General features: G+C 44.1%; 1 protein-coding gene across 1 annotated transcript in view; it reads right to left on the reverse strand.

Moving 5' to 3' along the window:
• The window catches only part of TMEM74 (transmembrane protein 74), a 217623-nt gene that overhangs the window by 116937 nt on the left and 86900 nt on the right, over positions 1–13786 (reverse strand). The gene's annotated exons all lie outside the window — the stretch shown is intronic.

Consider the following 13786-nt stretch of genomic DNA (forward strand, 5'->3'; position numbering starts at 1 on the left):
GACTGAAAACAACCAGAGCTGGATTGCGTACATATGGTAATGGATGCCGTCCTGCTTGTCTGATGGACTAAAGGTGATAATTGGAGCACTAGTACTGGCAGGAGTGTCAATGTGTGGGATAAAGATATGTCTAACAAAGTGTAAGAAGGCGGTGGAGGAGGCTATTGGGATGAGGGTCCTGATTGATGTGAACATAGGAGGAGCGAAGTACAAGATTCTGGCAGAAAGACACAAGCTGAGAGAGAGATGAGCGACATGTGAATTGTTCCCGCTTGGAGTGATGAGGTTCGACAAATCATTTGATGCAAAATATTATGAAGGGAAATGGGTGTGGTGCAAGGAGTGTGCTGTTATGGGAACTGGACTTTCGAAGATCATGTGAATTACTATGGACACCTCGGGGGAATAACGAAGACATGGCAACCAAGAGCAAAAGATTGACGTATAAGGATGTGGCCGACATGTCGACCAAAGGGGGAACTGAAGAGGGAGTCAGGATCCAGGGACCACCCCCTGTCCTATCAAATTCATGACAAGACACAAGACAGAAGGACTGAAAGGAACCCAACCGTCCAGTTTATTTTGGGCGAATCCCAAGTGCACCAATGATTGACAAATACACTGAGAGGTACCCGCTGAGCCAGCCATACAGATCAGGTGGGGTACAAATCTATCAATCCTTGAGTGAAGAGCCGAAACCATGGTCAGAGACACCTATATGGACAGCCTGGACTAAGCCCCAAGAAGCTATGTTGCTGACATCATTAGAGACACCATGATACAGCAGCATTAGACATGAAGTACACGTGCAGTCCGCACTGCACCACACAAACACACATTCAAATACATGAAGAACATAAATGCACAGGTCTATAGTTAGAGGACAGATACATATACATACTGTCATTGCTTTTGTTATTTTGTCATTAGCCAAATGCAGTAACGCAGAAACTCAAAGACACAAAATATCCTGAGCGAGCATGCTGATGCTAAAAGCCAATAATCGGGTGGACATACAGAAATATATACGGGACCTGATCAAACCATGTATAGCTAACCCATAGGGAATGTAGTATAACATGGACAATGAAGAAACTGCAGTGTAAGGTTTAGGAAAATTACAGCAGGCCTCAAATCATTGAGCAAGAGATGAGCTGAGCTGATTCAGGCGGAACAGAGAGCAAGACACGTGAGACAGGGCCCACAGCCAAGGCCAAGAGATGCAAAGACATTCCAATCCCCAAATGACAAAGGGTCCAGCTGCAGGAAAACTGAATAAATCATCATAATTAGGAGCTGCAGAGCTCGATTTTGTGATCTCTAAACACGTGATACAGCCGAATGGAACAAAGGACATTCTTCCAGGGTGGGAAGAGGAAGCCAGTCCCATCAGTCAGCCGCAGATTGATACATGTGTTGCTACAGTTAGGAGAATATACTCATAAGGCAAAGGTGGTGTACACAAGTTACAATACATAATCATTCATATTACCTTGAAGAGGTACAGTGAGAGCCGATTCCCAGGCCTGGGGGAATCAGCTCTAGCCAATCACAGTTTAGCACTCCTGGGCTGGGTAGCAACGGGTGAGAACCAATAGCAGGCCAACTACTCTGCAACAATGTAATAGTAAATTGGGGAGGGAACAGGCCAGCCACCTGACCAGTAGAATAACACGTATAGGTGACCATATAGGTTATCAGACTCCTGGCGGCCAATCCCACACATAAATAGGTTTTTGGAGAGCAGCCTAAGTGATGACGGTGTAGTGATGTAGCTTTACACTAGAACTGGCCTGCAAGCCAGGAGAAGCTGAGACGTACTGGAATTCAGCTGTGTTCTTGTATCAATCCCTTTGGATTTATTTGTATTAAACCGCAGTTTGAACTTGCCGTTGACTGAGTCCTCTGTGTATACTGTGAGAGGGAGTTGGGATCTCCAAGTCCGCAGACTTCCAGCATTGCTCTGGCATACATGGGCGTTCGTCCCAACATTATTATACATGTACACACATACATCTAATCACGATCCTTTGCTTTTTTTGGTCGAAAATTAAAATAAAACAAGTCATGCTGTAACTCTTTTCTTGTCGCTCTAAGCTATGTTTAGAGATTCGTTTCCTGCTTAGATTCACACCATTTCTGGCACCATGGCACTCTTAAGCTTGCAATATGAAATCCTGCAGCCAAGAAAACATTTACATAACTATTAATCACATCATTCCCTGTAACAGAGAAAATACTTTCCCCTCACCTTCCATTTTTTATCGAGAAAATACAGGCCCCACTATTTCATAAAAATGTAAATGGCTGAGGTTTGTGCAGTGATCAGCACGCCATGGATGATAGATTTGAGAGTAGGTCTCTTACTGGGCTTGCATTTATCATGCTATTGACAGTCTTAAGTGGGGAGTTACTGATTACGCATGCATGATGGCAAACCTATTTGACATGTCTACAGCTTTTCATCCTCTATGAGTGATCTGTTCTTAAACTAAAAGGCACTGAAGCTCTTGTACGCCCTGGCCATTCAAAGCAGCGAAGATTGCCCGAATTGCATGAACAAGCTGCACATTTCATTATTACAACTAAATGATTGTATCTTCTTCTGAGGGCCGCGAGACGGAGTTAAAGTTGATTGGATTTTGCAGAAGAAGACATGGATGTTCCGTAAAGCTCACAGCGGGTGCCTCTGCCCGATGAGCTATGCTGTCATTAGTTGTATTTCCACGATAGGGGTTTAATGTTGTAAACAATAATATTAAGCAAGCAATTCATCAATTAAGTTATTTTGTGCAATGCTCTATGCTATTCTAAAATTAGAGACTTTCCTCCAGCCAATGACAGCACTGGCTGGCACAGAGACACACACATCCAGAGGCTCTCCCATGGGAAACTAAGCGGTATGAAGAAAGGTGCTAATACACTTGCATTTTGTCAGAAAGGAAGAGGAGCAGCAATGCCAGTGACAGCTTCAGTTGGAACAGTGCATTGTCTTGCTCACTACTATAAATAGGCATACTTTCTCCTGACCAATCTTGGGACTGAACCGGATACCATGGCAGGGATTCAGTAGACGCGTAACACATGAAAACGTTACCCTAACCTCAATCTGAGTTTCAGTGGGCAGTTGGGTTTGGAGAGGTTTAGTCGCCCTGTAAAATACCCAGCTCACTTTAACCTTTCTTGTGTGGCTTTTGTAAGGCTACTGTAAGGCTCTAAGAGTAGAAGTGTTTTGATGGAGAAGTGTGTTAATGTTCTTATCAGCGTATTCATTTTACGTACTTGTTGAGCCTTACGTTTGCCTTTTTGTCAGTCTGTGTGTTTATAAGGCTGCCTTTGTGGTGTTTGGCAATAGATCACTCATAAAAAGGTTAAAAAACAACACAAATAATGTCCCCTGTTAGTTCCCTTGCTCCTTTTTAGTTAATGCTATTAGGTGCCGCTGAACACACTGCTTATAGGCTGCTACTGTGGTCATGGTAAATTACGATACATAGAGAGATGAGATGTGAGGAGGGGCACACAGCCTGTTGCTGCTGTTTGCTTAAGTACCCATCTATTCACTGTCCATGGCCATGCTAATCCCTATGGCCATTCATATCCATTTCCAGCCCCTCCCCGCCCAAAACATACACCCCTGAGATCTCTTTGAGTCTAGCTCTGTGATTTCTATGCATCATTCTGAAAAGTAAAGGCTTAACTGCAACCACAAACCAGCCAAACATAAAATGGTGTGGCATGACAAACTCTATTTATTTTTTCTGGTGAAGAAAACGATTTAGAAAGACGGCTCGGGGACAACTCCAAGGAGTCTTTCTAATTCAAACTGTCAAGTGCCCCCAGGAGCTGACTGGTAAGGCTAAGAGGAAAGACGAAGACGCAGGCACCAGAGGTAAGCGGTGTGTATGTATCATTGTGTGTCTGTGAAAGGGAGATGGGGAATGTTTGTGGTAGGGAATAAAGGGGGTGGAGGATGAGGTAAATGTGTGTCTGTGGTGGGGATTACTGGGCATATTTTGGGCGAAGAAGGAAAGAGGAGGTTGGGGGCTCTAAAATATGCCTCAAGCAAACGAGAGGGTGGGGTGGCAGGGGATCGGCTTTGGTGGAGAGTAGGGGTGTCAACCCACCCTCCCCCCCGTAATGTCATATTAACACAACTGAAGGCCACAAAAAATTGCCTGAAAAAATGCAGTCTTTTTTTTCAATATGCAGAAATATCACATAGAGCCAATACAACTCTTTACAGCCACTTGCTGGATAATGTATGGATCAGCAGAAATTGCCCCAGAATATGAAACTGCATGCCGTCAGTAATCAGTGCAATACATGTTTTTTGCTATTCGATTTCCCGAGTCCATGTTTTGTTTTTCTGCAAACATCCTTGCCGTTGCTCGTTTCTGGCCTTAAACCCCCAAGATCTTCTGTTTGCCCTTTGTCATGTTGATGGTACCTGAGCTTCTTGTGTGCTTCTGTTTACATTGGGGGCACCACTCCCTGCATTCGCTTGGTTAATTGGAGGTGGGGGGTCGAACAGAAAATAACGTGTTTTTAAAAGGGGGCAGTAAGTGGATTATTTTAAAAGGCACGACGATATAAGATACAGGAAAAGCTACAAGTGAATGTGTTATCAATATGTGCTCTGGCCCAGTAGTTCTTTAAAGGAAACACAATCATTTTGTAGTCCTATATAGAAGTCCAGAAAACGTTCAGTGACTATTTTGTCAGATTGCCGATAGAAACCCTACCCTAAACGTGCCGGCCAATTAATTATTCAAACATTGGCTAAACTGTATCAGGGCAGAAGATCTTAAATGGTTGATTACGTCAGCACATGTTAGGAGTAGAAAGCCCTTAAAGACCAAACATGTCCTAAACGACTGATGGCCATTTCACATCTCTCAAAATGGAAGTGTTAGTACTAGGACAAGTGGTAAATGGTTTGACCTCAAATGGCCCCTTCTCTGACACATACGCCCTGTATTAAGTGACCTCATTTTTCCAGTAGGGGCCTGTCTGACCATTCACTGTTAAAGCAATATCTTTTAAAACACGAAAATAAATCATGTGTTCAGTGGCATTTAGAAATGTTATTCATGGGTAAGCACAAATGGCAAACATTCTTCACAATGTGTTCTGATGCCCAAAGACCCTGTTAGTCCAAAATAACTGAAATATAACTCAATATTCTACCCTTTCCGAAAACATTAGGAAGAGAAAGACAATCTCTAGTTACTAAAAATGGCCTGGCATGAAGAGCCTGCCCCCCATTGGCCTAAAGCCATGAAACATTCTGACACTGAATATAATAAATCAACAGGTCTACCTAAATTGCAGAACGTCTGTCAATTTGACCCCCTCCTCGACTGACCAATGCCCCCAAAAACATTACCTTTAGGTATGAGGCCTATCTACATTGTGGTCAATTCTATAAATCTCAAGATATTTACATGGGCACCTTGAATACAACCTACTGTTTTAGACAAAATGTACTCGAACCAAACATGCAGGTTATCAATCCCATCATCCACCTTACTGAATATCTTTTCCTAATTTCCATCATTCCCCTAAAATTCACCACCACCTTTTACATTTTTTCTGTAGGTGGCACTTTGGTGCCACCTATACGCTGAAAATATTGCAATGGGACACAGAGGAGGGAGATAGGATGTGAGGAGGGACATGGCCTCACATCATCACTAAGTCACACACCTAACACATCCTGTGACATTAGCATCATTACTAAAGTGGTATATACAACCTCCTTTAGAAGTCAGTGGGGCTGCTAAAATTAGTGCATGGTTGAAATGTGTGTACTAATTATCCCTGTAGGTGAAATATGTGTTAGTAATCACACCACTTGTTCTTACTCTGTAATAACCAATCACCAAAAGAAGGCAGCATACTCTAGTGATGCGAAAGTTCTACTTTCCGTCTAGTCCTTTAGGTTGTATTCTCCCATTATCCTTTGGTGAAATTGTGGATGGAGGACTGAACGAAGTCAGTATGTCAAGATCACATGCAGTGACAATGTTTCTGCTATATTCACACTATACCAATTGATGTATTTTTGATCAAGGTGAGAATTAAGTTTCAAGCATTCCTATTCAACCAGGTGGAGTGCGTGGTGACATATCCTGCAGTGCTAAACATATTTACGTTTGTACATGCTTCATTTTGAACAATATTGGTAAAGCAGAGGTTTGAACACTGGACGTAGCAAAGTGAGCATACTTGGAGATAGGTTTGAACCAATCATTAAATGCTTTTTTAAGAGTAAACTCTTATGGTCTAAAATAGCCTGTAGTGGCCCAATACTGGTAATGATATTATCGGTTGTAAAGCCTATAATTCACCATTCTAAAGAAAGGGGAGCTCGACTGGAGCCTAGGGGCATAGCAAGTTACATTCGAAGCTTTCTCAGTCTTTGGGAAAGCAATACGCCTCAGGGCCTTGGTAGCCAAACACATCGGTCATCTCCTCATAGATGGGTGAAGTCCAACATTGCAGTTTGGACCCCTAGTTGACCAATGTTTTTTCTTTCTTCTCACGTATGGGCTCTCAAAGGAACAAATACGACCACCAGTTGTGCAAAGATGATTAAACAAGTACATCAAAAGGAAAATAGGTGAAACCAAACAATAAAACTGGCATTGGTTGTATAGGGGACTGAACTTTGAAGCTTTGAAGGAAGCTTGGACTGAATCTATCTACAGCTGCTCATTGATGAATCTCCTTGGCTACTAAAAACATCGACTACAAAAGCCATTGTCATAGAATGAGTGGGGTGCCCACGGAAATGGAATGCAACCTCATGTAGAGATTCCCATACAATATTGAGATGTGATGCCCTCAGGCCTCCAGCAAAGTGTTGATACACGTTTTACGGGTGGGTGATATTTCTTTCTTCCCTGGATGCAAAGACCAGTTGTATCTGATCTTTAAGGTACAATACTTAACCCGACACTAGATCCATTTAAATTCCAGACTTTTAAGTGCCTTTTGACAGCCTTGCATCCTACCGCAGGAATAACCCCTTCTACTGCCTGAACAGAACAAGAGACCCATGAAACCAACTGAATCCAGGAAAACCTTTCAACACCTTGTAATGTACATTATTGTAGGGAGAGTTGCCATGCAGGTGCAGATGTGGCAGAGGGAGGGAAGAACAGTGTGAGGACTGGGAGTGGACAAGTGAGCAGTGGAAAGTATATTTACAGAATGTATTCTGTGATGTTGTCTGATAAAATACAACTGTGCTAACATGCAGCAGCTTTCCCACAACCATCACTCAATGATTGTGTCTATGCTGTGTCCCCCACATCTACATTTCAGCATCATTGTGTGCTTCGGGGAAAGGAGATGATTAATGAAATATGATGGCTTAGTTGATCACTTTAAATATGATGTGATGCACTTAACCCATGTTTGTGTACGGTCTTCTGTTGGAGAAAGTGGTGTACTGTTGCTTTTCTGTTGAAGCATGTACTGTGATTTCATGGTATTCAATTACCCTGTTCATTCTATAAGGTGCACACAGTATTAAGGTGCTAATGTTCGGTGGCTAAATGGCCTCTCCTTATCATCTTATCACAGATCTTCACAGATGCTAGTTGTAGATATCATGGTATCCAACAATATTGCAAGCATTAACCTTCTCAGAAATTGGAAACTTCCGTTCAATTTCATTTCTGCAGCACAGTCATACTCAGCACTAAAAGCATTCTTTACCCATGTCTTGAAATACAGTGCCTTTATGATTGTTCTGTGGAACTATCATGCTTGCCAATGGAATACACAGTCCATTGCTACTTGGTCAGCTGCCAATCAGACACACATTAGTAGATCTTACTTTGAATGTGAAAAGAACCATCACCGATGAGACATGCCCTTCTGGTAAATGACAGCCTCATTCGGTCAGTGTGTATATTGAAGATGTTAGGTGTATAGTCTCTCTTAATGCTGTTTTTGTGGCGGTTAGGAGAGTTAAAAACCAGATTGCACTGTGCTGTATCTTTCCATGTGGATTCTTTAGGCAACGGAACACACATTTTACTCTACTTGTGGTTCTCCAGGTGTTTTATTCAACGACCCCAATAATTCCCTGCCACTGACTGTACCGGCTAGAGCTGGTGGCAGTTGTCAGTTTGAGCATTTGTGAACCTATCCCTACAGGCAGTGTTGCCAGATGTAGACTTTTTCCCGCACAGGTGGGCAACAGAAAATGTTGATGTGAAATAAAAATAGTGTAGGATTGTGGGCTTCTTTTCAACTTGCATTTATTTATATAGAAAACCGGTTAAAGAAACACATTTAACCAGCAGTATCTGGATGCGGGCTGCTGTTAACTTTCCCTCTTTTCTTTTGCAGGGTTGAAGAGGGAAAGTTAATGGGATCCTCAGTGTTGCTCAACAGAACTGTGTGGAGTGAAATAGGTGCCTGTAGTCTCCCACAGCCCCCAGGTGATCCTTTTGCTCCCAGAAGGCCTACACTTGATATTTAGTATTTAGTATTGTCAAGTGCCTGATCATTTTTGATTTCCCAGCGGTGTGACCCCAACCATTGCTGCTTGCAGATAGGGAACACAATGAGAGGTTTACAATTGTTTTTTAGCATTAAGTCACACATAGGGCCTCATTACACAGTAGGAGGTAACCATGGCACTATTAGTGCAATGGCTACCCCTTACCGCCTTCTGGGTCCGGGTAGGCGTTATGGGGACTTACCAGGTCATTCCAACCCTGGAGGACCCAGTAAGTCCCCATGCCAATTACCATTCCCCATTCCCATTCAAGCCCCCATAGGGCTCAATGGGAATGGGGAAAGAGCTAATAACGGTACCGCAATTTGCGGTACCATTATTAGCTTTGAAGTCCCTCAGCGGGTCCCTTCCTTAACGTGTGGTCTGACCACACGTTAAGGACGGGACCTGCTGAGGGACCCCGTAGTAGGGCGGTAGGGGTTTACCGGCACCGGTGCTCTTACCTGTGCCGGTAATCCCCTACCGCCTACCGTGTAATGAGGCCCAGACTCAAAATTAATTTTGGTATAAATAAATAAATACCACTATAATTAAATTGATACACAATGATAATGAGACGGTAATTCAGTCAGATATGTGCTGTTTTGTGGTGTGTTTTTGAGGTTTTAGTGAAAATGTGTTATACAGTTGAGGCATGTGTGTTGGCTGCAGGGGTATATCACGGGAAGATGTCTTCCCCAGACTAATTGGGAGAGGTTTTATGGATTCATTAACAGGCACTCATTATTTCTGAGAGGGTGCAAATGTCACTTCAACCACCACAGTTTATTGAAAATCTGCATGCAGGAGCATTAAGTGTAGGGAAGCCTGCAGGTGATTGGTTCTTTATGTTATGTTATGTTATGTTATTTGGCATTCATATAGAGCTCTGTATATCATTGGTATAACCTCAAAGCGCTGGTAGATTGAACGCCCTCAGGAACCGTAGTCCATATCAGTCGAGAGAGTAAGGTGTCATAGGGTGCTTGGGTGCACCGATTATGTGTGCAGCTGGAGCGATTGCCTGATGGTAGCTGCATCCTAGCATTAACTTCAAACACGTGTTTATAGGCGTGTTACAAATGCCATATCATATCAGGTGAGGTGGTATTTGATATCGGTTGAATGTGTGCAGTCTGGAGGATGCACCAGGACTGAGTTCCAGATCTGTTAGCCCTGTGTAGGACGCTTATGTGTGCAACTAGGCCGATTTCGAGTGGTATAGCTGTGTTTTATCAGAGTGTTGAGGTGTTCATGAAGTATTGTTCGTATGTGAGCAGCTAGGCTGAGAATTGATTGAGGGGTGTAGCTGCGCTTTAATTGTGTGTTGGTGTAGAGTAGAGCGTGAGCATGGCGATATGAGAGGTGAGTGTCTGGGAGGAGGATTTGATCTAACAAGCTTGATGTTCCGGATTTCAGTCCGCGTTCGTGATTTCTGCAAAATGTATTTGTAACTTAACAGATGCATTCAGTGGGGTTTTTCCTCTGAGTCTCTCTGTACATTTGTTATCAAGTTGTAAGGTCAGAGAGGTCTTAGATGGTCATAATCAGCATTACAGAAAGAGCTAGGTTTTTAGAACTTTGCAGAAGGCCATACAGTCATGGGTGTGTCCAATATGTGGGGGAGTGAGTTCTACAGAGTTGGGGCCAAGGTTGAAAAAGCAGATCCTCCGATCCTGGCAGAATTAGAAGTTGGAATCACCAGGAAAAGGGCAATGCTTGATCTTAGGGTGCGTGATTGGAGGCAGGGTTTTATCTTCTCTTGAAGGTACGTTGCGCTGGTCTTGTGCACTGCTCGGTGGGTAATGCATAGGGTCTTGAAGGTGGCTCTTCGTCTGACTGGCAGCCAGGGGAGGGTTCTAAGAGCGGGAGTCCCAGGGCGAGGAGGGGTTTTGCGGCTCTTTGTAGTTTGTGAATTGGTATATCAGTGCTCCCAGGTATAGGGAGTTGGCATAGTCCAGTCTCGACATGACAACAGACATAACAGCTGCAAGTCTGTTGGGGTAGAAGAGGTAAGGAAAAATGCATCTTAGAAGTTTGAGGTGATAGTGACAGCATTTTGAAACATTATTGATCTGAAGGGAGAGGGTTAGGCCTGAGTCCATAGTCCGGTTTTTTACTATATTGGAAGGCAGGGTGGTGGGCCGAGGGTGGGCGGCCATGGGCGGTTTTGCCACACACCATGATTTCGGTTTTTATCAGGGTTTTTAAGGAGTTGGTTACATGTCATCCATCGGTCAATATAACAGAGACAAGCTTCAAGGTCAGGACGAGGGTTGGTTCTTGTCTTGGTGATTCTTAGGCTAATTTGGGTGTCATCGGTGTAGTTTTAACAGGAGAGGTTGCGTGCACAAATTATTGCTGGTAGTGTGGTGAGATAGAGGTTGAAGAGGAGAGCAGAGAGACAAGCACCTTGGGGCACTCCAGTGTTCACAGGGAGAGGAGCTGAGACAAAAGGGGGAGGGAGATGTTTTTTTTCCTGTTGCTGAGGAAAGAGGCAATCCATTTGAGAGCCGAGCCAGGGATTTCTAGGGATTCCTAGGGAGTGGAGGCGGTCAAGGAGGATTGAATGGTTAACTGTGTCAACGGCTGCAGAGAGATCGAGGAGTATCAGTGTTGCGCAACTCTCAGAGTCTGCCGTCATCTTGAGATCATCCCAGATTGAGATCAGAGTGGTTTCTGTTCCATGTTGAGGTCTGAAGCCAGTCAATGAATTTAGCTAGGAATCTGGTGTTAGAGATCGGTCTGTAATTATTGGGTTCAAACAGGTCAAGGGATGTCTTTTTAGAAGAGGTTTGACATGCACTGTTTTAAAGGCTTCTGGGAACACACCAGAGATGAGGGAGTAATTTAGTATGGCTCTTGCATGTATTCCTGTGCAGGTAGAGGAGAATATTTCTTTCAGAACAGAGGTGGGAAGGTGTCAAGGGGTGATCCGGAGGGTCTGCTGGCTGTTAGTAGGTGCAGGAACTCATGTCTGTAGATGCGTTTGAAAGGGTCAAAGGTTGGTCGAGTGGGCGTTGGGGCAATGGGATCAGGAGGGGTCGATGAAGGGTAGGGTTTCACCGAAGACAATTTGGAGTTAAGGGTTGCCGTTCTGTCAAGTGCAGAGTTGTAAAAATGTAGCGAGAGGGAGTCGCAGAGTGAATGTGTGGGAGTGGATTGGGCGGAGGTGCAAGTCGGTTTCACGAATTCAGAGATTATCTTGGTGAGTTCTTTGCTGCTGCTGCTGCTGCTACAGGTCAGAATCTGTTTATGGTAACAGGCTTTTTTGCCCTTTCGGATCTCGGATTTGCAATTACAGTGGTGGATGCATCAATCACCTGTTCAATGACAGGTGTAAGGGTTCAGAAGTAAGAGACCAACATAAGGGTGGCATTTTCATTATCATAAACTTTTAATCAACTTAAGAAGGGTTTGGAAAATGCCTCATACTAAGAGGGGTTTTCCCTGCCTCAACTAAATATTCTAATGGGTCAGTCAGGATGTCAAAAGGATATCAAAAGCAAATAAGTCCACTGTTGTGTCAAACCCCTATCTCTAACCCTCACACTAATAACTCAAACTAAAGTGCAGGGGGTGGTCTACTTCTTCTTGATAGTTCAATACTTCTACTGTAGATCAAAACACAAAAGTTCTCAAAATGTGCAACCATGGTCCTGCAGGCTGTCAGCACCTGGTATTGCCAAGAGAGGGGTTCCTTCCTCTTGGTAGGTAAAAATGTGCACTTTCCTTTAAGGAGGTATAGGCTCCTTCCTTTTTCCTCTTCTACTCTTACAGTCTATCCAGTTCATTAACCTGCCAGACAGTGTGGTTTTGAAGATTAGTTTGAGTATTACTGCTCAGTTCGGATTCTTCAGGATTGGTTTCAGTGTTCTTGATCTTATCTCTCTTACTGTCCCAGCCAACCTGGTACACTAACCTGCCATGTGCTGTGGCTCACAAGATTTCTCTGGATACAATTCATTTGTATATGGTGGTCAGAGAACCTTATTTCTCTTCCTTGCACCTGTAGGAGAATTGGTGTATTCACCTCCCAGATACTGCCACGACGAAGATTGCTTTAGATGCAATCTTCATATGGGTGTGGGTTCCAGACTTGCCTTTCTTCTGTCTTCCACTCTCTAGAATTGCATCTTTGTCCATCAGGGTCCATAACCCTGCATTTGGGGTATCTCCCCTTCAGGTAACTTCTACTACTGCTTCTTATCTCTATTCCTTGTATCAGTAACAACCCTGGTGTCTTCACCTCCCAGGTACTGCCACAATGAAGATTACCTTGGATGCAATCTTCATATGGGTGTGGGTCCCACACTCGATCTTCTTCTGTTTCTCACTTTCTGAGACTGCCTTGTAGTCCACCAGGCTCCCTAACCTATATTCGTGATCCCTCCCATTCAGGTAACTTCTACTAGTGCTACTTAGGGCCCCTCCATCTACCCATAGCCAGCGTACTTGGTTTCTTGTTTTGCGATGGCTGTAGGTCTCTCGCAATGGCAGCAGTCTTCTGTGGGGGTCAGTCTGCGTTTGCTGTCCTCCAGTGATCCTCTGTGGTAAGTGAGGCTTCAGGCATACACCTTTGCTTCCTCACATCTCCCTGTGGCAGGCACACCAGGATATCCTGCTTCCTTGCATGGGGAGCAGTCTCTTTCCTGTGGGCTGGCTTATTTCCTTCTCGCTCCCTTCTCGGTGTCCAGATTTGCCTGCCTTCTGAACTTCCTCTTGCACCGCTTGTGAGTGCACTTCCTCTAGGTAGGGATTGACTCTTTGTCAAGTCCTCCTTCCATCGTTATACTGATAAGTGTCCTCAACCGTCCACATTGACTAGACCACACTGTTACTGCCTGTGCTGTATTCAGCATTCTTCTGCACTTCTTCTTTGTCCCACTTGTTTTGCTCTGATATTCATTTGGGTAGTTCTTGTTCTTATTCGTCTCAGTACATGGTGTGACATTCATGAAGTCTACCCTACAACATAATATGGGGAGGTTAAGACTACACTACCCTGTGGGGTCTGTAAGGGAATGGGGGTTTGGTAAGGGGTATCCATATACCACGTTCTCCCCTCAATGTCATCCCTCATCTCATGAGGAATGTGCATGACCATGTGATTCTCCCGGTGCATTCCACCCCCAGGGGGATTATTAGACTGTGATCGCACTGCTATGTGGTGCTCCTCAAATTTGTACACCAGATCCCCTTGATGCCCATGTACCACCCACAGCCACCCAATCACCGCCTTAGGGGCTCGAAGGGGGGATAAAGTCC

This window comes from Ambystoma mexicanum, chromosome 5q (genome assembly GCF_040938575.1).
Source record: "Ambystoma mexicanum isolate Mex_15411 chromosome 5q, UKY_AmexF1_1, whole genome shotgun sequence".
Taxonomy (NCBI): domain Eukaryota; kingdom Metazoa; phylum Chordata; class Amphibia; order Caudata; family Ambystomatidae; genus Ambystoma; species Ambystoma mexicanum.